Source organism: Falco rusticolus, chromosome 5 (assembly GCF_015220075.1).
Source record: "Falco rusticolus isolate bFalRus1 chromosome 5, bFalRus1.pri, whole genome shotgun sequence".
In the NCBI taxonomy this organism is placed as follows: Eukaryota; Metazoa; Chordata; class Aves; order Falconiformes; family Falconidae; genus Falco; species Falco rusticolus.
The window spans coordinates 82,163,359-82,186,215 of record NC_051191.1 but is presented as its reverse complement, the minus strand read 5'-3'; the positions used below and the strand labels follow the sequence as shown (position 1 = coordinate 82,186,215).

At 41.6% G+C, this 22,857-nt stretch overlaps 1 protein-coding gene across 3 annotated transcripts in view; it reads left to right on the top strand.

The window, feature by feature from the left end:
- LOC119148868 (potassium voltage-gated channel subfamily A member 5-like) overlaps window positions 1-22,857 on the top strand; it is a 29,066-nt gene that overhangs the window by 5,030 nt on the left and 1,179 nt on the right. Inside the window, exons 2-3 of one of the 3 annotated variants that reach the window (XM_037389489.1) lie at window positions 3,374-3,508; window positions 21,230-21,360. The exons of 1 other annotated variant lie outside the window; for it this stretch is intronic. The gene's annotated coding sequence lies outside the window, so the exon portion shown is untranslated. The remainder of the gene's footprint in view (window positions 1-3,373; window positions 3,509-21,229; window positions 21,361-22,857) is intronic. One more of the 3 variants, XM_037389488.1, reaches the window with a different exon arrangement.

Below are 22,857 nucleotides of genomic sequence, written 5' to 3'. Positions count from 1 at the left end.
CCTTTAAATTCCCACTGGAGCCAGTCTGCAAAATTCAGCTCTGGATTCCAGCGTATGTGCCCTGCTATAACTGAGAGCAGAATTTGTCCCAGTCAAGATCAAGCTATGTGACAGCAAGATACCATGTTTGCTGCACAGGGTTCTATAAAAGTTTGTCAAATCATTCCTTGACTTTCAGTTTGATCATGCTATATTTTCCCATAATACAACAACAAAACTTTCCAATAAAAAGCAAACCAATTATTTCAAAATATGGTTGAAAATAATGGTTTGGTTTGGCTTGGCTTTCTAAACAGTTGTCAAGCACAGTTCAGGCAAACTCAGCTTTGACACCTTCTTTACAAGGATGCATAATTTCTGTTGGCTTATAAGGCAGTAAAGGATTTGCTTTCTAATGAGAGAGGTTGCTGCCAGACACTGAGTAATACGACCAGAAACACGGTTAGATCACAGTTCAGCAAATCACTTAGCATGGTCTCAGCTTTAAACACATGCTTAAGTAAAGCATTGTTCAGTAGGTATTTTAGGTGCACTGGTCTTTGAGATTGTCACTTAAATATGAGCTACATGCTCTGCTGAAACGTTAGAGCCATCACTTCCCACTGAACTTTAGTGCAAATATTTAGGTACATGGGACAGTTTGTCAGCCTAAAACCAAGTGGTGCTGTAGGACACTGTAATCGGAACACCAGATTATTACTACAGGAAGAGTGCCTGGTTGTGCAGCCACTACTCATAGCAGTCCTTTTGATGTTGCAAACTGAGTACCAGAATTGCCTGCATGAAGAATTGCAACTTTGGCCTGGATGAGAGTGTAATTGAACTTTTCAGCAGTGAGAACCTGCTTTTGCTGTAGTTGGTTTTAGTGTCAAGAAGCTTCATTGAGTTCAGTAGGCAGCTCATATCTGTGTCTGGGGTACAAACAGTGCAAAAGCCTCGTGACATGCCACTGCAAATTTCTGCTGCAAAAGAATATGAGAAAAAGAACCAAACCACTCAGAGAAAGCTCCTGTAAATGTGAAACAGGAAGAGAATTTAGGCTATGTATGCCAATTCTAGGCTTATTACAAGAAGGAAATCTGTCCAAACCATTATTGATTTTATGTTAGCTGACCTGGAATGAATAGCAAGCTGAATAAAACCTCTTTGGAATATCAAAAGCCACAAGATATCAGAGCTTAATGAATAGCAAATTATTGCAAGTGTAAAAAAACAACCTCAAAACCAAAACCCAACACTTTTTTTTGTAAACTCTTTTGACTAGGAGCTACAACACGAAAGATTTCTCACCCCAGACATGCCTATATGCCATAGTTATTAATGGTTTGTCATTTTGTGTGGGACAGTATGTACTGAAATGCATTACCCTTCCATTCTTCCATTTTAGGAATGCTGAAGTGGATATACTTTTGGGTCACCAGTAATGTAAGTTTAGTTTGCTTAGCCTGGCCCCAAGGGGAGTCTACATTCCCATTTCACTTTTCCATCATTCTAAAAAAATGATAAAACAGTAACTAACAGTTACGTAACACCATTCATCTCCTAGTGCTTTATGAACAATGGTACAATGATCTGTATAGAGACATCGTAAAGAAAAGGCTGTGGAAGGGAAGAATGAGGCTTTCAAAGGGGGAGAGGGCTAGGAGTGGCACAAAAGTGAGTGCGCTTGGCTGGACTGGGACATCTAAAATGTGAGATGTCAGGGAGGGAGGGGAGGGAGGAGAGAGATTCACCCTCTGGTCTCCTTTCTGGTCTCCTGCATGGCTCTTGGCTCTGCAAGCAAGGGCTGTATGCCAGCATCTGTGCACTGTGACCCATCTGGTGGGGTCACTGAACACAGAGGGAGAGTTAATGCTGCTTTGAGCAGCATGAACAAATCCCTGTTTTGTGTGCGCTTTTTATTTGGACTCTGTAAGAAGAAAATGGCACTTCTGCTGGCTCTTCCCTGGACCCTTGTGCTGCAAACACTGTTGTGGTGGTGGTGGTGGTGATGATGGGGGCTCTTGATTCACAGCACACTGAGCACTGCTCTGAAGGAGCTTCCCTTCTCCACGCACTGCCATTCACCTCGTTAGGTAACAAAACAAGTATCAGTGCACTTTCACAAAAACGTGTATGTATGCAAAAAGCCTTCCTCTTCTGAAACCTATCAGTGAAGCTGGTTCTGAGGTAAAACAGGGAGACTGCTTCGTGGCATGCAACAGTGCCATTGAGCCATAGGGAGGAATGTTAGCTACCCAGCTGAAATTTGTTCAGGTAATTTGGCAAGATATTCTGACCAGTAGTGAAAATTGACAAGGGGCTGCAGGCAGATTGCTGCCACCCTTAGGGTATAATGACAGGAGGGCTTTAGAGACATAATGAAGACTTTGGCCTTGCTACTTGGCCAGTGATGGGACTGGTATATTTTATGGCAGTCAGTGTGTTGGAGACACCTTACTAATAACAAGGTTGATGCTGTTCAGGACGGAGGGGCAGCAAGGAAACTGCGAGATAAAGCTTTAAGAGCATCTGCCTGCCTTTGGTTCAGCTTCAGCCTGGCATTGTGTTTCCAGTTTCACTAACCTCCCTCCATAGGCTAACTTAGCTACGAATGTTTATAAAATGAAATAGAAACGGTCTTTGTAATAATATAGACTATAAAAAATCAAAATCTTTGTTCCAAAATCATTCTGCCAAGGCTTATGTTGTATTCAGCACCACAAAATATTTTTTAGAGTATGCCATTCAGTGTGTTTGTAACTTTTGTAAGGTTTGGTTTTGCGTTGTTTTGGGGCTTTTTTTTTTCTTTTTTTTTGTTTGTTTGTTTGTTTTGGGTTTTTTGTTTGTTTTTGTGTATTTGTTTGTTTATGGTTTTGGTTTTTTTGTTACTTTCTTGCTGTATGCATTAACTGCTCCCCAGTTTTCCTTGTCAGCTTGTTAAATTTCTGTTGCTCTTATCTTAATTTGGGACCTAATGGTGCTGATACTCTTCAGTGAACCTGGGTCATACTGATACCAGTGTGTGAACTTACAGTAGGAATAAACACAGAAATTCTCCAGTAACTACCTGTGGGTCCATTGGCCAGAACACCCCTCATATTTGTATGATACAACATTGTAAAAAAATATGGGCATTGTATCATTAAAATCATAGGAAATTAGAAGCTTTATGTTAATTGGAATAGGAAAAAAGTAAAGCTCATAACAATATGACCAAAGAATTAACTGGAATTAGAAGTTGCAAAAATAAGTATCAACTTGTTTAAAGAAAAAGAACAGCTTTCATACATAATTAGTATATGTATTGCAGTGCTTTCTTGCTTCTGCAATCTAGCAGTGTCCTTATTTGGTACTTTTTGGTTCCCAGGTATCTATACTGTATTTTTACCAGGGCTGAAAAAGGCAAAACCAGAGGCAGACCCAGAGCTGTTGTGAACCAGTGCGCTGAAGATGGCTTGTTTGCCTGGGAACATTTTTGTTTTCTCAGTAATACCAAGGGATACAATAAAAGCTCATTTTTCTCTTCGTAAGTACTGCAAATAAGCATGTTTGTATAGTTGGCATGGCTTGGTTGGAATCGCCTGAGGATCAAACGCATTATCTACAGTTCCAGATCCCCACCACAGTATCAGCACTGCCTAAGTTTGGTTTGTCCCCCACTGTTGTAAATGTATGGCAGTTGATTCTGTGCCTGCACCAGCTTGTGTGCCACTTTTCTTTGAAATGAGAGCTCAGCTGCCTCTGTAAGGTAATCTCATGTTTTTGTGAATGTGATGAATCTGACTCAGCAAGGAGTTTGCTATTCTGCATTCTAAAATCCCATTCCGGGGCACAATGAACAGGTAGTCCAACTTAGGACTAGCTTTGCATCCCCAGCTTTGGGGCTTTCTTTAAGAACTTTGTGCTAGGGACAGATACCTGAATGTTGTTCTGTTTGATGCCTGGTGAATCCAAAACAGAGCTATTAAAATCCAGTGACTCTGACTGCAATCTTGTTTCCATTGTTCTGAAAGAGGTGCAACATTCTTTGTTTTCAGTGAATTTCTCCTTATTGACTTGGTGTGAAGTTAAAATGAGGTTATCCTTTCCAATGGAACAATGTTACTTTGCATTTTCAGCAAATTGACCTGGTTTCCAGAAATGACCTAATCTAATAGTAAAGTAAGTGATATTCCTAGATGGCAACAAAGTGTTTCCATTAGATCATGGGCTTCCCAGCGCACATAGTCTGTATGATTACTGCAGAATTAATAATTTTCCCGATAGAATTTAGAATTTACCAAAAGTAATCTGCAAATTCTGTTCTGTATTAGTAATTGAGTCATGTTCACCATCATCAGGAGGATGTCTCCAATTAAATCAGTGCAGGTTGTAACCCTTGTCTGACATGCAGAAGACAAAAATAAAGATATGTCTCGTTTCCATGTTTTACCTACAGTATGAATGAGACGGTCAGTTGCAATCTTGCGGGAAACAGCTTTTAAGCAGCTAGGGATAACTGCACGTTTTTTATAAACATTGTTTTGTTTTCTCCTCTGTAGTTTATGTCACCCATTGTAGTCCCTTTCACATGAGTAATGACGTAGACCCAGAGTTCCTCAGTCTTCACTGATATTATCTGAGAAGATGCAGATATTCAAGATGAAGAGTTGCTTTTGAAAATATGGGTGATATGCATTTTTGCCATCTCTTCCAAGTCCAGTTATTTTGTTCTTGGAATACCTTGGCTCTTACACTTTGGATTTGCACCTCAGTGTTCACTTCCTCCCTTTGCTTTTGTCACACAGTATATTTCATAGTGGTAGCAGTCATTACTGCAGAGCAGTAAGTGGCAGAGCTGTGCTGCTGCTGGACATGGTAGGTATGATTAGTGCTGGGCGTTCTACAGCTGCCTCCCTTCAGCTGCAGATGGATGGGTCGTTATAGCCGATTGTGTTAAAATTGACATAAGAAAGTGTGTTGCTAGAGAAGTCACCTTGGATGGAAACCTGTAATAATTCCCCTCTCAAGATGGTGGTAATTCTACCCTCCTCCAGTTTTCTGACAAAGCCAATTTGGAGATATTGTTGTTGAAGTAATGTTCTCTTCTGTCACATCATGTCTCCAACCCAGGCCAGGCAGCAGCATTTCCATGTGCTCTGTTTCCTGTAGGTGAGGAGTGCAATGAAACCTTGCAGCTCTTCTCACGAGAATACAGTTGCATAATAACTACTCACATTCACAGCTGCAGTTTGTATGAAGATATTGGAGGAAAAGATGCAAGTTAAATATACTAGATTGATAGCACAGCTATCTAGGGGTCTCAGGTACATACAGAGAGCAGAGGCTGGTAATGTTAAAATTCCTTCCTTTATATGGTTACACGTCAATGGTGGTGTCCTAGCACTTAGTAATTCCTCCAGAAAAATCTCTCAAATCCATACCAGGGTTTTCTTTGCTCCCTCCAGTGTTAGTAGGGATTAGTTAGATTCTACCATACTTAATTCTCTCAAGCAACTTCAATGAATTTAAAACCCCTTCCACCTCCTCTTCCTCTCCCTCCTCCCTCTTTAATTCTAAGTAGAAATGCATGTGATTGGGAAGAGCAGCTGAAAATAATTTGAATTATTTAAGCAGTGTAGCCTTATAATTTTTTTCTGTCTTGTTTAGAATCATTTGAAAATCTGAGGGGGTGTAATTGAGGGAAGGCTTTAATGCAAATTTGCAGAGGAAATTTTATGAGTTCCTTAGTTCAGAAGACACTATAATTGTCAAGGCAGTATGGCATAAGAGTCTTATTTAAAGAAAGATTAATGTGAAAATATGTGTTGTTATTATTATTTTATCATTATGCAATTATATCTTTGAATGTTTTAATTAGGAAATAAAATCTTTAACGTGCTGAGAAATTCTGTCCATGCAAGATAATGATGCAAAGAAACAGTCAGTCTGGAGAGTGACAAAGATTGTTCTGGGAAGGAATGCCCTCAAGCTAAAGCTTAGCCACTGTGCTTTGAAGGAGACAACATTATTTGAGCCAAACAAGAAGCAAAAGGAAGAGCAGGAATCTATAGCTGAGATACCAGGGTGTTTGCCTGAAAGGGATGGTGGCTCCCACAGCTGTTTCTGGATTTCAGCTGCCTGGCAAAAAACCTACACAATATCTCTCAGGATCATGTTTAAATAGTCTGCTCCATTCTTTGAAAGAAAGGATACAGGTACTTGTCTTTAGGAGAGTGTGCTGAAGTGTGGATCCAGAGCAGAGACTGGCATCTTCCTGCAGGCTTGGGGGAGTAAGTCCCTGTAAACAGCAAAATTTTGTTCAGATTCCCATCACCTGCTTGCCTCACAGGGTATCTCAAAATGACCTGTTCCTTGGGTTAAGATGCTAACTTTTGTGTCTCTGCTGCCAGTGCATTGAATACTTAGAGATGCCCCAAACCTCCCTGTGGGCAAAAACTCTGTAGCCAAGGCATTTCAACCTGGATTTCTCTGGAGCTGAGAACAGCACCAATTCTTCAGTGGCCTTATCTATGACGTGTGAAGCACAGAGGAGCCTTGACAGGTGTGCATAGCTTGCTCACATATAGTAGTTGCAACAGGTAAACTATTGCAGTAATTTTGCTGTTGTTATTACACAATGGAAAGGTGTTATTTATTATCAGAAGCTAATTAATTTTCTAACTTGGTCTGAGAGTTTTTCTATGATAGCAGAATTTATTTGGCTGCCTAATAGAGTGTTCACAAGCTTGTCCTGGTTGGGTTTTGGGGGATTTCCACCCCCCCCCCCCCCCCCCCCCCCCCCGAAATTTTAGTTGTCTTCTTGATGTTTTGAATTGAAAACATCTTAAACAGATGCTGGAAGAATACCAGGTGATGTAAGAAGGGTCTCAGTGATGCATGCTGGTAGTGGAGCAGAGGCTGAGGAGCATAGAATTTTGGAGCATGAGAAAGAAACCTCTTTGGAAGGCTTGGAAACACTGTGCATTTCAAAATGGAATTTGCACTGCTTCATGCTAGTGGAAAATGGGGTAGCTTCTGTTCTTAATAAGGAAGTTAGATATTTGACTAAGGAGGAGATAGGAATTCTCATAGACATCCTGACTGCATCTATATTAGAAAATTAAATGTGCCCAGGACCTTTCTCTGGCACTGAGGTCAATTGGCATGCAACAGCCTGTGTTCATACTATTAGACTGTCCCTCTAAAACAAGGTGGCTGGAGGCAGGCTGCCTGATGGGCTCAGTTCCTGGCCTGTGCTGATTCCCAGATGGTGCCTTGAAGGTATTTGGGAGAGAGCTCTCTGGTACAGGCTTAGAAGTGTGACCAGTAGTATTTAACAGTATAGTTGATTCTGATAAATTAATTGCCTGGGAACATTCCCTCAGACTGTTTAACTGACAAGCGTAGATAATGCCTGAGCAATTCACACAAGGCTGAGAAGTGTGCTCTGTTTTGATGCTACATGGAATCTTGCCCTCAGGAAATTTCTTGGCGTATATTAAAAGCTTTGCACATTTACACTTTCTTGCCTTAAAAAATAGTATCTCTATTCATTGAGCAAATTATTTCTGCAGAAATCTCTTCTCCTCTAATTCTTCTTCCACCTGAGCTCATGTGTATGCAACTATACTACAAGTCACCCCACAGAACCCCAACATTTCCAAGTGCAAATGGAGGAGCACAAGTGAATCTGACAGTAAGAGCAGAATAGTGTTGGGTTTTTTTTCTTTTTTTTCTGATTTTCCTGTCTGCACAGCCCTAGTGTAGGCTATACCTTGTGTTCCAGTCACTGCATCTTGTAATTCTGCTTAGGAACTGTGATGCAGTTGAGGCCCAGGTAGCCAAGCACATCCCCTGTTCTTGCCATCTGGCAGGCTGCACTAGAAAATAACTGGAAATTAAAAAAAATCAAACAAACAAACAACAAAATAAGAGGTTGGGGATACACTTCTAACTGCATTCAAAGAAATTCAAGCAGGATGAGACCTGCAGAGATTTACTGAGGCCAGCCTCCTTCCCAAATTGATGCTCAGCCTCACATGAATGGTCTGCAGATGTTTGCTTGGCCTGTACCTGACACAGACAAGGCCTGTACCTGACACAAACTGTGGGTTAAGTTTGCTTCCCTTTGCATATATGCTAAAAGGATAATTTGGTAATAAACTAATTGCAAATGTAAAGGAGAGTAGCTAAAGATCAAAACAGATAAGTACTTTCTGAGCATTGTCAGCTTCCAAATGGCTTTGACTTCTCTAAATCCGTGGAGATAGCCTCAGAAAAACGTGCGTGCAAGTAAGGACTGGTCTGAAAGCATCGCCAGGCTTCCTTTACAAAGCATTGGGATTTCGGATGTAATACTGGAAACAAAACTGTTACAAGCATGTGTAACTGTATTACTGCTTCTAGTGCTGTGGAAATCACGGCCCACCCAGCACAGGCAGGAAGTAAGCCACCACTAGAATTCTTCTTTAACTTCAAGGTGAATCTATATGCCAGCAGTTGCTCTGCTGCGGTCCCCAGGGACTGGAATATTAGTTAAGTTCAGTCAGACTGGGAAGAAGTATGCATGTCTAGGAGCAAAATTCCACTTGACATCTTTTCGGACACTGTAATTTGTGGATTTTGCAGGTCTAACTGCAATAATTTAAGATGTTAATGCTGTCAGCCTCACCAACAAATTGGCAAGGCCCTCTGAAGGGGCCGCTAAGGGCAAGTGAACCTATCAATGGGGTTTTATTTTTTAGTTTTTGTATACCCAAGCATCCCATTGAGCTTCCACTGAACACTGTCCTTCTCCTGATGACTCATTTTTCTCCTTTGTCTCATTCCTCTGGGAGAGGTTGTCATCCTTCAGTAGGACTGGCAGGACAAGACTTCTGAGTACTGAGGGCCTGTTTGATGCTGGTAAATGTTCTGGACAACAGAACTTGCCAGCTGAGGGATTTCTGCTGTGGAGGTGGTTTTCTCCAGCAGATGGGTGGGCAGATAGCTTAGTGTGGGGGTCATGTCTTAGGTGACTACAGCAAAGGCCACCAAAACCTGGGGTCTGGAATGCTGAGGTCTGACATCTGGGAAGTGTCTGATGAAACTTTTTATGCAGGATATCAGTCTTTAAAGTCTGTTTCGACAACAATTAAGGTTAAAACCTCCGTTTATCATGTTTATGTATTATTTAATATTTAGGCACAGGATACCTACTTAAAATGGACATGTAAATAACATGTAGATTGCCAAGAAAGTAAAAGTATAATTCAAGAGCCAAACTCATCTTGGAGGCAATGGACAAAATCCCCATTGGAGCCAGTAAGGAAGGGGGGGCTTTCTATTTATTTCCCCTAGAGAGAGAAGTTGTAAAGTCATTTTGCAGCATCCATGGACAGTGAAATATATATTTAAAATATTTCAGAAGCACATCCTGATCTCTATTCACTCTGTATTTGTGGATTAGTTCTACTAATCTACAAGTCAACATCTACTCCATTGCAGGAATCCTACTCAGATGGACTCGAGGGCCGCAGTCATACCGTTTGTTTTCCTTGAGTCTTGACAGACCAAATTAAATAGAGATCTCTCTTACAGGGATAGCATGCTGACAGCATGTGCTGTGGGGAGAAGAGAGTGTGGAAACAATATTGCTTATTGCCTGAACTCAGCTAGCAAAATGGCAGCACAGCATGTCTCATTCGTCTGCACTAGGTTCTCAGGCAAAACAGGTGATGCTGGGAAGGTGTGTGAAGGGTCTGAATTTGGAAGAGAAAATAATTGGAGGCTGATGACTGGAACAAAATGCTCAAGCCAAAATGCTTCCTCCCTGGGGAAACTCTCCCACAGTCAGATGTAGTGTTGTTTAGCTGCCTGGTTTTAATTCCAGGACTGTGAAGAAAGCATCCTGGCTCTTAAGGCCCTGCCTGGGACATTTTTTGTGTGCTGTTGGGTAACAAACGCAAACATACAGGAATCAAGCTTGAACAAGAAACTCACGCACCATCCACTTCTCATTCCTGAACCCATACTATTGCCTTGTCTGATTTTTTCTTATTGAATTGTCTTTGGTGTAAAATCACACTGTAAAATTTCCTCCTGTTATTTGCGTAGAGCTCAGAGGCAGGAGCCAACGCAACATACTTTGAATTTGTTTTCCTTTTTAGAAGGGGCTTGCATTTTGGACTTTTTTTTTTTCCAGGCTAATGTACATCTGATGTCAGGCTTCCCAGATGAGAATGGTTAGACTGGCGTTGACATTTTTAGAAATATGTGCGAATGGAAAAATATCCTGGGAGTGCTGCCAATGGCTGATTCTGTAAAGTTTTAGTCTCTGTTGAATAGGAGACATGAGCCAGGTACCTTTACTGAAAAGAAGCCTTACTTGTGAAGTGTCTCTGCTCAGGTGTGTGCTGTGCATACCTTCTCAATTTAAGGAGAGGGCTGGCATGAATTCCAGCAGGCTGTGTGACTCATTCAGGCAATATTCAATTCCCCTTTCTGACCAGATGATAAACAGCCAATTAGCATCTTCCCCAAAGGGAGGAACAACAGCAAATGATCCTGGCAAAAAATGGATTTTCCAAGGTTTAACAGGGAGGATAACAAACAGAGCGATTCAGACAGATCTCCTGCCTGATGTGTGGCTGTTCTTTCCAGTATGGTGCTGACGTGACTGGGACAGAACAGTGTAAAGCTGAGTTGATCTGCAGTGAATCAAGCCCGCAGCTTTCCATTTCACAGCGAGATGGTAGAATTCGGAGGATGAGTGCAGCTGATTAATGGTGCTATGAATGTCAATAATTTTTATGGGCTTTGCAGTACGCTCATTTTGACTGCCTCATCAGAGCAAATGTCTTGTTAACAGATAGTAGGCTTTCACACAGGGCAGGTCAAACGCTGCTTTCCTTGAAGAAAAGTAGACCACCCGAAGTGAACAGGGGGTTGTACAGGGGTTAAACCCTTGCAGGGCGTGCTCTGAGGGTGCAATATCAGTGCTCACTGAGAATACATTGGCTGTCTATATCCAGAGCTACAGCCGGCTCCCACTGAGTTGCTGGCTCTGTTGAGTTTGGATCGCAGCAGGAGCCTGGGGCCAGGAGCTGGTGCTTTTCACTGAGGCAAAACAGTGCTCAGTGAGTGGCAGGGCCTTGCAGCTCCAGCTGAGCTCAGTGCTGAGCTCGGTCTGCTGACTGGCAGTGTCTTGCCTCTGTGAGAAGCAGGATCTGCTGAGTTGCTCCGTGGGTCAGTGCTCAACAGGAGTAGCAGCTCTCCTTGTGGAGAGCATATTGCATGCAGCATTGATGTATGGCAGAATTCTTTTTGCAGCGTGGTCTTGCACACCACTGTTCTCCCAACACTATCTGTCTTTTGCAGAGTCGGCAGTCTCTTTCCCATCATCATCTCTCTTCTGTTTGCCTTATGCTCACATGTTGACAAGGCTGAGTGGATGTGGTGGTGCCTGGTGCTGCACACACCAGCCCGTGTGCTATGGTGTGCATGTTCTGGCCTTGGCAGAGCTCCCGGGGCCACCTCGTGCTGTGGATGGCTCTCCACAAAGGGACACCGTGGCTTAGCAGTGGCCTTCGCAGGAAGTTTAGATACGGCTGTTTTCGCACATTGTTTGCTGGTGGGATCGCTCTGTAACTGCTGCACGGAGCACCACAGAAACAGATTATATCAGAGTTACAGAAAACAGTATGTTGAACTCAACTGGGTTCATTCTGATTCATTTTGGAGAAGGGTTTGGTGGTTTCTAAGGGAAACAAAGTTTTTTTAGTTACTCTTTTGATCATCGGTAACTTTTGAGCTTGTTAGCTATTTTCAGCCAAATTTGGCAAAGGCACACCAGCCTTGAAGAAAGTAATGTTTTTTTACAACTTTTGTAAAGGTAGCTGACTACATGGGGGAAAGAAAGATCTGAATTAGTACTGCTTCTGTTAGGGAAAAGCTGTGGCATTAGTTCTTCTAAATTGTTGCTCTATCAAAACATGAAAGACATGATGAATGAAATATGCTATCAACCCGGGTATGTTTGCAGACTTCTCTGAAGCGTAGCAAATACTGATTAGATGGGATTTACAGAATAACAGCAAGAAGCAGATTTGTGCTTACCAATAAGGCAAGTAGTGGCTTGCATATTGAGACAGAGTTCCTTCCTTCCTTCTAGCAGTACTTTCAGAACATTTTTCAGACCTCTAACTTGTTCTAAAGTCTGTTGTAATTGGGCAGGGGGCAGAGAGAACAAGCCCTCTTGATTTCAGTGAGTTTGTGGTCAGGTTTGTCATGGTCCATCTCATACCATCCTGGTGTTTTACAAGCTGAGGAAACAAAACCTTGAAATTAAAGCTCATGTCCTTTTCAGCTGCATTGGAATGATGAGCTTGGAGGGGTAGGAGGAAGGAAAGGAAGGCTGGATCTTTACTATTGGACTTTAAATAGATTGTGGTTGAGTACATTGGCTTGCATGCCCCTTAGCAGCCCTGCACAGCGGCAGTACTAGCTGTAGCTCCTTTACTTGCTGGAGCTCATAGTTCATTGTTATATGAGCAAATAGCTCATCCTATTTGCTTTCCTAAGCATAAGGCACTCTGCAAAGAGTTGGTTTATTCTTCCCTAGCTACTAACCAACTATCCATGCACATTATGCCCACCGTTGGCGTTTGCTACAGGACTTTCTGGCCTGATTTGAGAATGGACGGGAAGCATATTTCTATGCCATGTTTAAGACTGGACCTGAAAAGCATAACTGAGCTCTAAACAACCTTCCAAGATCACACAGTACTGGGGTGCACAGGAGAGGGCACATTTCCTGGTGGGGAGGCTAATACCTTAATTTTAAGGACCACGTGGTCACAATTTTTGCCCACGTGTTTTACAGTCATAAACTAAAATAAACTGTAAGGTACACCTAGCCAAAAACCCTGTCAATTTACTGCTCTCTAGTAGGAGAGATGCACTTCTCTGTGTTTCTGCAAACAAGTTTATCACTCTGATCACTAAACTTTACCCTTCTGGTGTAGCTAAAGCAATAAGGTTTTTTACGTTCTTATACTATGTTCATCACCGATGCAGTTGATGAGACCCTTCCAATGATGCCATAAGAAATGTGGCTAGTAGCCCTCATGTATTGGTTCTTTCAGGCTCTCCTCAGGAGAGCCGTGAGCAGTGAAGCAGCTGGGGTTTTTAAAAAGGAAATATAGATGCATCTGTATTAGCAATATGTGTTTTCTGAGAAGAAAGTCTGTTCTTTATCCTCCAAACTGTGTCCCTTTCCTGAAGGAACTGTTATTTCCTGGTCCCTTGCGGTAGGTGGTTTTGCTGTGCTTGAGGAAGAAATTAACTCGCTGTAACTATCAGCTTAGAGCTCTTAGCTGATTTTTTTAATACCTTGGGCCAAAGTTCTTGTTTCCTCAGGGTTTGATTCTAGTGCCAATTCTGTTCAATATATTTATCAATGCAGAAGTTGAATGCACCTTTAGCAAGTTTGATGATGATACCAAACTGGGAGGTGCTGTTGACTCTTCTGAAGTTCCAGAAGGCTTGCAGAGGGATCTAGGTAGACTGGAGCATTGGGCTATCACTAATAGAATGGAATGTAACAATGAAAATGCCATATTCTGCACCTGGGAGGGAGTAATGCTGGGATCAATTATACATTGAGAGAGGAGTGGCTGGAGAGCAGCCCTGCAGAAGATCTGTCTGGAGGTGCTGATTGACAGCAGGGTAGAAGCTGCTGTAGAAGGGCTACAGGAGAGAGGCAGATGCCAAATCATCCTGGCCTTGTAGCCACTGCAGACTTCTAGAAATATCTTCAGTAAAAGCCTTGTGCATGGTTTGTCTTCCCTTTATATTCTTCTACCACTGCAAAATAAATATAACAGTCTGCTGTAAAACATATAGAACATCATCTGCCATTTTCTCTTGACCATTTTGAAATAGTATGTTAGAATAGCCAAATAATGGCATGCAGGCAGTATGCAAAATCATTTTGCATGAAGGGATTTCAAAAAGCTTCCCCAAAAGCTACCTACAAGTTATTAACTCACATTTGGGGACCATCTGCCTAGTGGCTTTTCAAAATAATGCTATAAGCCCACAGGCTGAAAGCAAGGAAGATCTTACAAAAGCATATTTTCCAGAAAAAAAAAAAAAAAAAAAGGCAAATCCCCAAAGAGTTGAGCCTTACCTTTTGTTATCCCCATAGGTGATAAATCATAAGGTATTTGGGAACAGAAGTGTATCCGGGGCATTGCCACAAGATATGTTCTGAGAATCATCTTGCAGTTTCTATTGCAGAATTTTGGTCTATTTTGGTGCAGCTACATTTGTTTGGGGAAAACACAGTGTATGTGACAGGGTCATTACTATGACTTTTCAGGCTTTGAAATCAGGAATTTACAGCAATTTTCCTGCTCTAGAGAAAGACCAGGTATTGGAGATAGAGTTTTTCTAAAACTAAGGCTTCATCTACATGGGAACACTTGGGAAGTGTAAGCTGATTAAAAAACCCGCTAGATCTGAAGTACGATGGCTTGAAATGGAACATACTCCTCTGAATTATCACATTTGGAATAAAGGTAGGCCTAACTCGTGTAACAGTCCAGAATACTGAAACAAACTTAATCTTTGTTTTTTTAAGGGAGAATGACTGTGCAGAGATTAATCGGAATAGACATGACTTTTCCATAGGTAGGCAATCCCCATTTTTACAAGTCATCTGAGAAGTCAGGAAAGACACTGAAAGTTGTTGGAAACAGACAGATGTGCCTTCTCTATAAGCTGCTGTACACAAAGAGCACAATTCAACAAGGTGCTGAGCAATGTTTTTTAGGTGCTAAATTCCTTTTGTCATCTGTGGTCATTGAAGGCAATTGGTATCACCCATGATGGCATTGAGAATGACCTGTGCTGCTCAATATGCAGAGACATCATAGGTCTTACTAAATTTCATGAGTATTGAATGAAAAGTAACATAATCCTATAAGGTATGAAAAAACTTTTACTATTCTTACCTGCAAAACATGCTGGTAAAGGGAACTTGGGCCAGAGAGATGCTTGCTGCACCCTTATTTGATGCAAATTGTGTTTGGACTCTGAAGGACTGTTCCTCTACTGTAAAACTGAATGGAAATTTTGCAACTGGCTTCAGCAGATGTAGGATCAAATAGTACTACTGCTGCTGCTTTCAGTAAACTTCCCACTGCTGGTGGGACAGAGTAGCAGTCAGTCTCAGCCTTGTTCTGAACTGGTGAAAAAAATCACAGAAAGCACACTTTGAGAAAGAGTGGGGATGAGATAATTGTTATTCACTGTCAGCTCTGAGACTAAATTACAATTCAGTCTGTTTCTGTGCTTTCTAGAAAGGCATCAAATGGCATTATGTAAGGCTGGGTGTCACTGTCAGTAGATAATACTTAACCTGGAAAAAACGGAGCTGCAGAAGGTGGAAGGAATGTGAGGCAAATGGGACTTTTGGACTTCCCTTAAGAAAACTTTTCTGAGGGCTTACAGGTAATAAACTGATGTTTAAAGGCCTTGCATCGCATCACAGCATGCCATGCGGGTACCAGGTATTTGAAAAGAGAGATGGAATAGCAATCTATTCCATGTTTTTATTGTCTGTAGTTTATAATCTGGATATTCTCATAAGTGTCCTGTCCCTTTGGAATCCATTTAAGTGCTTGGCCTGTATGATTGCCTGTGTCACTAAGTTCCCTAGCTTAATTACATTTTGTATAAAAAGGTAATTCCTTTTCGTGTTTTTAAATTTTCTGCTTTATATGTTAGGCACTTTCTGTGGATTTTTTTTTTTTTCCAGGGAACAAAAAGTCCCAGTCTATCAGATTTACCAGGTACTATGTAGAATACATTTTTCCCAGAGTGTGTACCCTTTATAAGGCAAATAACCCAGCCTTTCCAACTTCTAGTATGCCAGTTTATTGAAGCCCTGGACCATTAGCATGTTTCCTATAAGCCTTCTCATCTGTTTTAAGCTCCAGCATCTAAAGCTGCACACAGGATCTCAAAAGTGGCTGATCCACTGATGCATGTAAAGATGATGTGACATTTTCAGCTTCATTCTCTTTTCCACAGGTCCCCTAGCATCTTTGTAGTTTTGATTGCAGCTTGCGTAGTCATCACAAGCCTTCACCCTGCAGGTAATGAAAGCCATGTCTACACTGGTGGGCTTTCTCAGTCGCTGAAGTAGAGCACTGACCCAAAGTTGAGTTGAACTTGAATGTTCACTGTGGCAGTGTCAGGCTGATTCAGATTTAAATGGTAATGTTGAACGTTTGGGCTAGCTTCTTGTCAAACAGCCTGTTTAGACTTAGCCAGAGGTGCTCTAGCCTTTTTTTGAAACATATACAGATCTCTTTAATACATTTGAGGGTATTTTCTTTACAAATTATGCCACTGCAAGTTTCACTGGTGGTTTTGGTGTGTATTCATCTAGATCTTTCCTCTTTCTCTGAAGGACCTCAAAATTCCTTTTTGTCCCAACTGGTGTAGATAAATAGAGCATTTGCAGGCTACACTACCTCACTTCTGCCTTTCCAGAGAAAATGTAAATATTCAGCAAAACAAGGTCATTGAGAACCCTTGCGTGGCCTTCTCCCACGATCACACCAGATCTGTCACTGACAGTGGACATTCAGCCTTCCTTGAAGCAAGTGCAGACTTCACAGGAACAAATGACGAATGCATCCACTGGAAGTCTGTCCTTTGAATATGAACTAGAAGGTCAGGACCTGCTGGGACCTAGCTGTGTTATCCAGTTGTTGCTGTAGATTTTAGGAGGCCAAGCTAGGCTGCCGAGTGCTTGAAGTTAAGAGGAACAACAGTGAATGATTAAGGACTCCATTGGGTACCTTCTGTGTCCATTAGCCATTCTGAGCACCATAATCTTATTCCTGAGATGTTCAAGTGTTGTCGTGAAAGTATCTCTGTGTCTTGGTTGTGGGTGTGTGGGACTCTCCTGAAACAGGCTTTCATTTTTTGCTCTTTTTCCTTTGTGAGTGGCCTGGTTCTTTGTACAACTACCAAAGCCGTTAGCAAGACTGCCTTATCAAGCTGTCCTGCTAATTTTGACAGCCTCTGTGAGGCTGAGAGACAACACCTCCTACGGGCTCTAGCAACACCTATTGAAGTTACATACTGTCAGACTCAACATTGCCTTGCCAGCCTGAATTTGCAGATAGTCAGGTGGTAGCTGCAGGAACCAGGAACCTGACTCGATACTATGTTATATTAAGGGAGCTGGTATTTTTCTGATGTGTTTTTCTGATGTGGATGTGCTCCTGGTCTACATTCCCAGTTCATAAAGTCTGCCCTCACAGAGGCTGTGCAGAAGTGGGAGCAGAGGAAAAGTGATGCCTCCAAATGATTGCTCTCATACTGCTGAACGTATCAGGGCTGATCTAATTAAACTGCATGCATGCAAATGAGAGAGCTAATCTAACCCTTACCGTGGCAGTCAAAACATGCAGTTTAGGTAAATGCCAGTATCACCTTAAAAATTGTAGTCCCGGTCCTGATACAGCTGAAGACACTTGGCGCTGTGCCACTGCCTTCACGGGGGTCAGAACTGAGCTCACGTTCTATTTTAGACAGATCACAGTTCAAGGAGAGGGTACTGACCTCTGTAAATAACTTAAAACTGAATCCAGTTGCCACAGCATCAGGCAATTTCTTAGGAAAGTTTGTTAGGCTTTGCAATATCAGTACTGGGTCTCAGAGGTATATTTACTGAATTACTCTTTTGATAAAACCCCTTAATAAGCAAGTCTGTCTGCTCGCCATCTGGTGCTGATCTTACTTAAAATACAGTGAGATTGGCAACTAATTAATTCATGGACAGAATAAGTATAAAAGTTGCATAAATCCATTAATACTGGTAAATTCAAAACTTTCTTGTAGTTTCTTGGGGAAAAAAACAAAACTATGAACCTTTCCTCTTAGGACAGAAACTCTTTGTAAGATAGAGAAATATCTCACACACTTCTGGTGCCAAAATATCGAGTAGGGATGTTTGGTTTTTTCAGATTCCTTTCCTATTAATTCTTGTTCCAAATATAGTACTATGCGTGTCTTGAAACTGGTTACGCTTTATGTTCAAGGCAAAATTCTTGCGCTTTAAAGATTCAGTTTTATCTTTAAAGGCTTTAATCTTGCATCAATAACTGTAAGTGCTTTCCAGTGATGCACTCTGATGGTGGGCCTCCATTTGCCATGAAGATACAGTTACACGCGATGCAGGGTGCAGACGTTAGGCAAATTGATCAGTGCTATCCAGAAATTATAGTGATTATATATACTTTAGGATTTAATTTACCTTCTAGGTCTCAACTCCTTCTTCTGACTCACTAAAGGAAAAAAAAATATTTTTTTTCTAGAATCCCCACTAAAAATCTTGTTTAAAATGAGTATGGGAAATCCACTAGCAGATAAAGATGAAAATTCCCAGGCATAGGATTAAACTGGGATGAGTTCAGAAAAGCACATGCATGGGTTTATGGCTTAACAGCGACAAAAGACATTTTTTCAGGTAGGGATGTAAATATCCAAACCAGAAGGCTGTATTGACACAGACCAACAGTCACAGAATCAGAGCTTTGCTGACCTTCTCATTGAATGATCAGCATGGGGAAGGGGGTTGGTCTTGATGTCTCAGGCTATCAGAGATGAATGAAACCTCCTGGAGGCCTGGGGACTCTAAATTGAAACAGGCATGTTTACACGAAAAATGTCTCTTCTGAGGACCTAACATCCTCTAAAGAAAACAGTTCATTGAGAAAGTTCCTTGCTTTGCTCTATTCTGTATACCAGTTGACTACAACTGAGCACAATGGACTGTGTCCCTGCATCTTCCTTTCCTTGTATTCGGAGGAGATGAGTGGGGGGAGGTGAAGAGACCCGGCACCAGCTATATGTGAATGGAGAGCTCTTCTTAGAAGTGGTTTCCTGAGTGTTCTGAGCAATTGCTTTCCTGGCCTGTTTTGCTCCTCAGATGATAAGACAAAGCTGAAAAGTAAGATACTGTAAGAGTCCGTGTTAATTTGTACAGTCAACTTAGAAGAGCTGCAGGCAAATACAGGTTCAGGACAAGAGGTTGCAGCTCAGGATGAACATCACTTTAAAGAACTGCTGATCAGAGTTTGACAAGCAAAAACTTGTTTAAGTCAGTAGTAGCAAGGAGCCTGTCTATTGAACAGAAAGCTCACAGCCGCTCACAGCAGGACCCTGCTGCTTTAACAAGATTTTCTCTGGCTGCCCCGATTCCCTTTAGCTTGTTTGTTGTTGTTGTTGTTGTTTTTCTTGGTAATCATCTTTCAAACTGCAGCAGCATTTGTTGTCCTGAGGTGCTAACTCTGGTGGAAGAGATTCTAGTGGAAGCTTCTACTGCAGTTTGTCCAGGCTTCATTTCAGGTCACTAATCACATCCTCCTCAGGCTCTCCTCAGGCTCTTGCGTTGATTGTCTTCCAGCTGGAGGAATTTTCTGAGAGAAATGACATGACTGGTGTTTTGAGGTCACATTTCTAGATTGAGAGTGGACTGAGGGAAGCTTCTGCCCTTTGGATTCAGGGAAGACCTGACATTTGAATGTGGCGTGGATGTGCAAGCCTTCAGTCTTCCTTCTCTACCATGCACATCTGCTGCCCTCCAGGCAGCCAGTTACATTGAGAATGGACAAGAGAGCAGAGGATGTGATGGGTGACTTGAGGTGGCGTCTGGATGCTGAGCAGCAAAGTGTTTCTGCTGGATTAGGCTACTTCACCAACAAAAGACTCATTGACTGTTCTCTCAGTCACCATCAGAAATCCATGTGGAGGACTTGAGGTTACAGGATAGGAAATTTGTCCCAAGGCACATATGGAGTAAAACATGCTTTATGTTTCCCAGTGTTACCTGAATAACCAGATTTGACAGAGAGGAAAAGCAGGAGGCCAGGGAATCTAAAGGCATGGAATGAAGGGCTAGCTGAGATCCTTTGGTACCTTTTTCTGTGAAAGCTGGAATAACGCAGTGGAGCATGAATGATCATTCTGCTAACTTTGCTCTAGAACCAAGCTGACTCCTACCTACCACCTCAGCAAAAAGGCAGATTACTTTGGCTAGATACATGATAAGATCCTTAAGAGCTCATTGCTCTAGTACCTATATGAGAGGAATCTTGCTACTGAGTGGAATTCTCTTCCCTGAGTTAGGATTTTACTGCCTTTTCCCCCAGATAAGTGCCTTTTTTTGGCTGATGTGGATATTCTGTGGGCAAAGCTTCTTTCACTCCATCCAATGAGGTTCCTTTTCTAAAGTGTCAGGGGGAAAAAAGGAGAACACATCACCTTCTAGCCTGAGATTTTCTAGCTATTTTCTGGTAAGAATATTTTTTGAAGGATGATGTGGTTCTGATTGCCGATTCAAATGGTGTTGAAGTACTCCCTTAGCCTAGGGAATATGTGCTTGTTCGTGTAAAGAGTGAAACCTCTTTGATCTTGGATTTTGACTGCTTAGAAAATGCCCTTGGGAAGACTATGATGAAAGTTCAGATACAGGCAGGAATTGGGATTCATGAGCAAGGGCGCTTAACTAGGAGGTAAGGGAAAATAATTATGCTCCCTGTGATCTCCCTAATTTCTGGGGTATGGTAGAACTTAGGTTCCTGATTAGTGAACACCATGTTACTTCTGGATTTAAAGAGAGGCCACAGCCTAGGCACTTGGAAAACTGAGTCCACTAAGAAGTATGAGTGCAGGATTATACAGCAACAGGCTGAACTGGAATTTTGATTTTCTATATTGTGGATCACAGTAGCTGTTCATGCAATTAGTAAGGATTTAAGCATCTAATTCCTCTTGTGACCTGGCCTTCCCATCCCACGCCAAGTAACTGGCTTGGACTCATGAAGCATAGATCCTTGCTGGTCTGTCCGGTGTGGCATTGAAGACCATATCCCTGAGGTGATTAAGTTAATGAGGAAATGTGTAAGGAACAGCTTTTTTACTGATGTTGAATTTCATTAACGTGTCTCACAAGAGCCCTTTATCATCTCACAGGGTAAGTCCTGTAATTTTTCTAATGGTTTGTGCAGTGGCAGCTTTCGTGTGACTATTTGTAACTTGGAACACTTTTGGCACCTTATTTCCAGCGATGTCACCAAAGCTGTAAAAAAAGGAAGAACTGCAACCCTCACAAATACTGAAGACAGTTTGCTAAAGAGGCTGTAATAATCACAGCAGTTACGCGATAAATCAGTAAGTGATGTTGTCTCTCTTTGTTTTTAAGAGCAACCTGGAGCTCATGCGGTAGCGCTGTTCTCCAGATGGCTTTCCACGGCATCGTCTTCCATAACACACCAGTGAGCCACGAGACTGAGACAGAAATTCCAGTGTGGGGAGGGTGTGAGTCATGAGATGGTGAGTGAAAGAAGCAGCAGGATAAAAATAACAGAGCACAGTATGATGCAGAATATTAATCTCTTACCCTGTGTTATCCTAGTTTGTATTACATACACTACTATGTTGTACCATAGATGCTCTACTACTAAAACCAGATCTCTCTATGCTACTCTGAAAGATTATGGTTTAGGATGCCAGATTGCAGGGACTTCTAATACTTGTGCCTTTAAGTTGGCTAAAAATTTGTAATCAAGAAGTTGCTGCAATAGAAGATATATAATCAAAGAGTGTCAAAATGCCACTTCTGCAACATAGTTATTCTGCTTTATATGAAAAGTTCATCAAGTTCAGTTAATTTAACATCAATTGAATAAATTTATGCAAAAAATAAAATTATAACTCTTTTAAAAAGTCCTTCTTTTTTTTCAACCTTCTTCTTCTTTCTTCAGGAGGACAAAAGAAAGAAAAGTATAAAAATACTGTGAAAAACTGTCATAAAATTAAACATGAATCAGTAGAAAAAAGGTAAAAAAAGTAGAATCAGTAAAATCAGAAGAAAGCCTAGGTATTTTATTTTGAAATGTGAATCCCTATTTTTCTCCTCAAATCTGCCATTCTGTGCTGGCTGAGCTTAATTCTGACATCACTCACAACAAAATCAGGAGCCCTTCTAGGGAGCTATTGTTTCCAGCTCAGCTAATTTGAAGTATCTAACCCAGTCACCTTGACATCTCCTATAATCAGTGGAGCAAGACAGTGATCTTCAGAGAGCTATTCAGAGCTTAGGAAGCCTATTACCATGTTATTTTTCAATTTGGTCAGGAATCTGGGCATCATAAAGACAGCAGGAGTTTTTCCTTTAACTTCAAAGGGTGCCAGCTCTGGCACTGAGTCTGCAGATTAACTGCAGATTAACGCATAGACAGCTTTTTTGATAGAAACTGTCTTTTTTATTTGGGAGTGGGGAGAAATGTTTATTTTATTTCACACAGATTCAGTTCAAAGTCTTTCAAATGGATTTCATTTTGCTGTTTTTGCATGTAAGTCATCTTTGGGCTTTGTCAGGGCTTTGGAAAACTTTACCAAAACTAGGGAACATACAAATGACAGGGCAACCTTCCCTGACAAACAGTGAGGTGGCCGTGTGGTCCCTGTGCTACAGCACTGGGAATGTGAATTACCAGTCTTGTAGGGCTCTCCCTCCTCTTTGCCCTTTCAGGGCTACCTGGTGAAGTGAAGCGTTTGCACACACACTGAAAAAAGATGCCGTTTAATGATGATCAATTTAAGGCAGATGTGTCTGTAAAGCAGTATGGTGTAGGTGTGCTGTTATGGTCAGAATACTGCTTGCTCCCTTTCAGACCCTGCTGAAACCGATTACTTTGATACCACTAAGTTCAATCTACTTTAAAATATCCCTTTTTTTTCTTCTTCTTTTTTTTTTTTTTTTCCCCTGTTTTGTCTTACAGAGGCTGCCTGGGAAGCTACTTGGGAATATCTTTTCTGTTTTTAAAA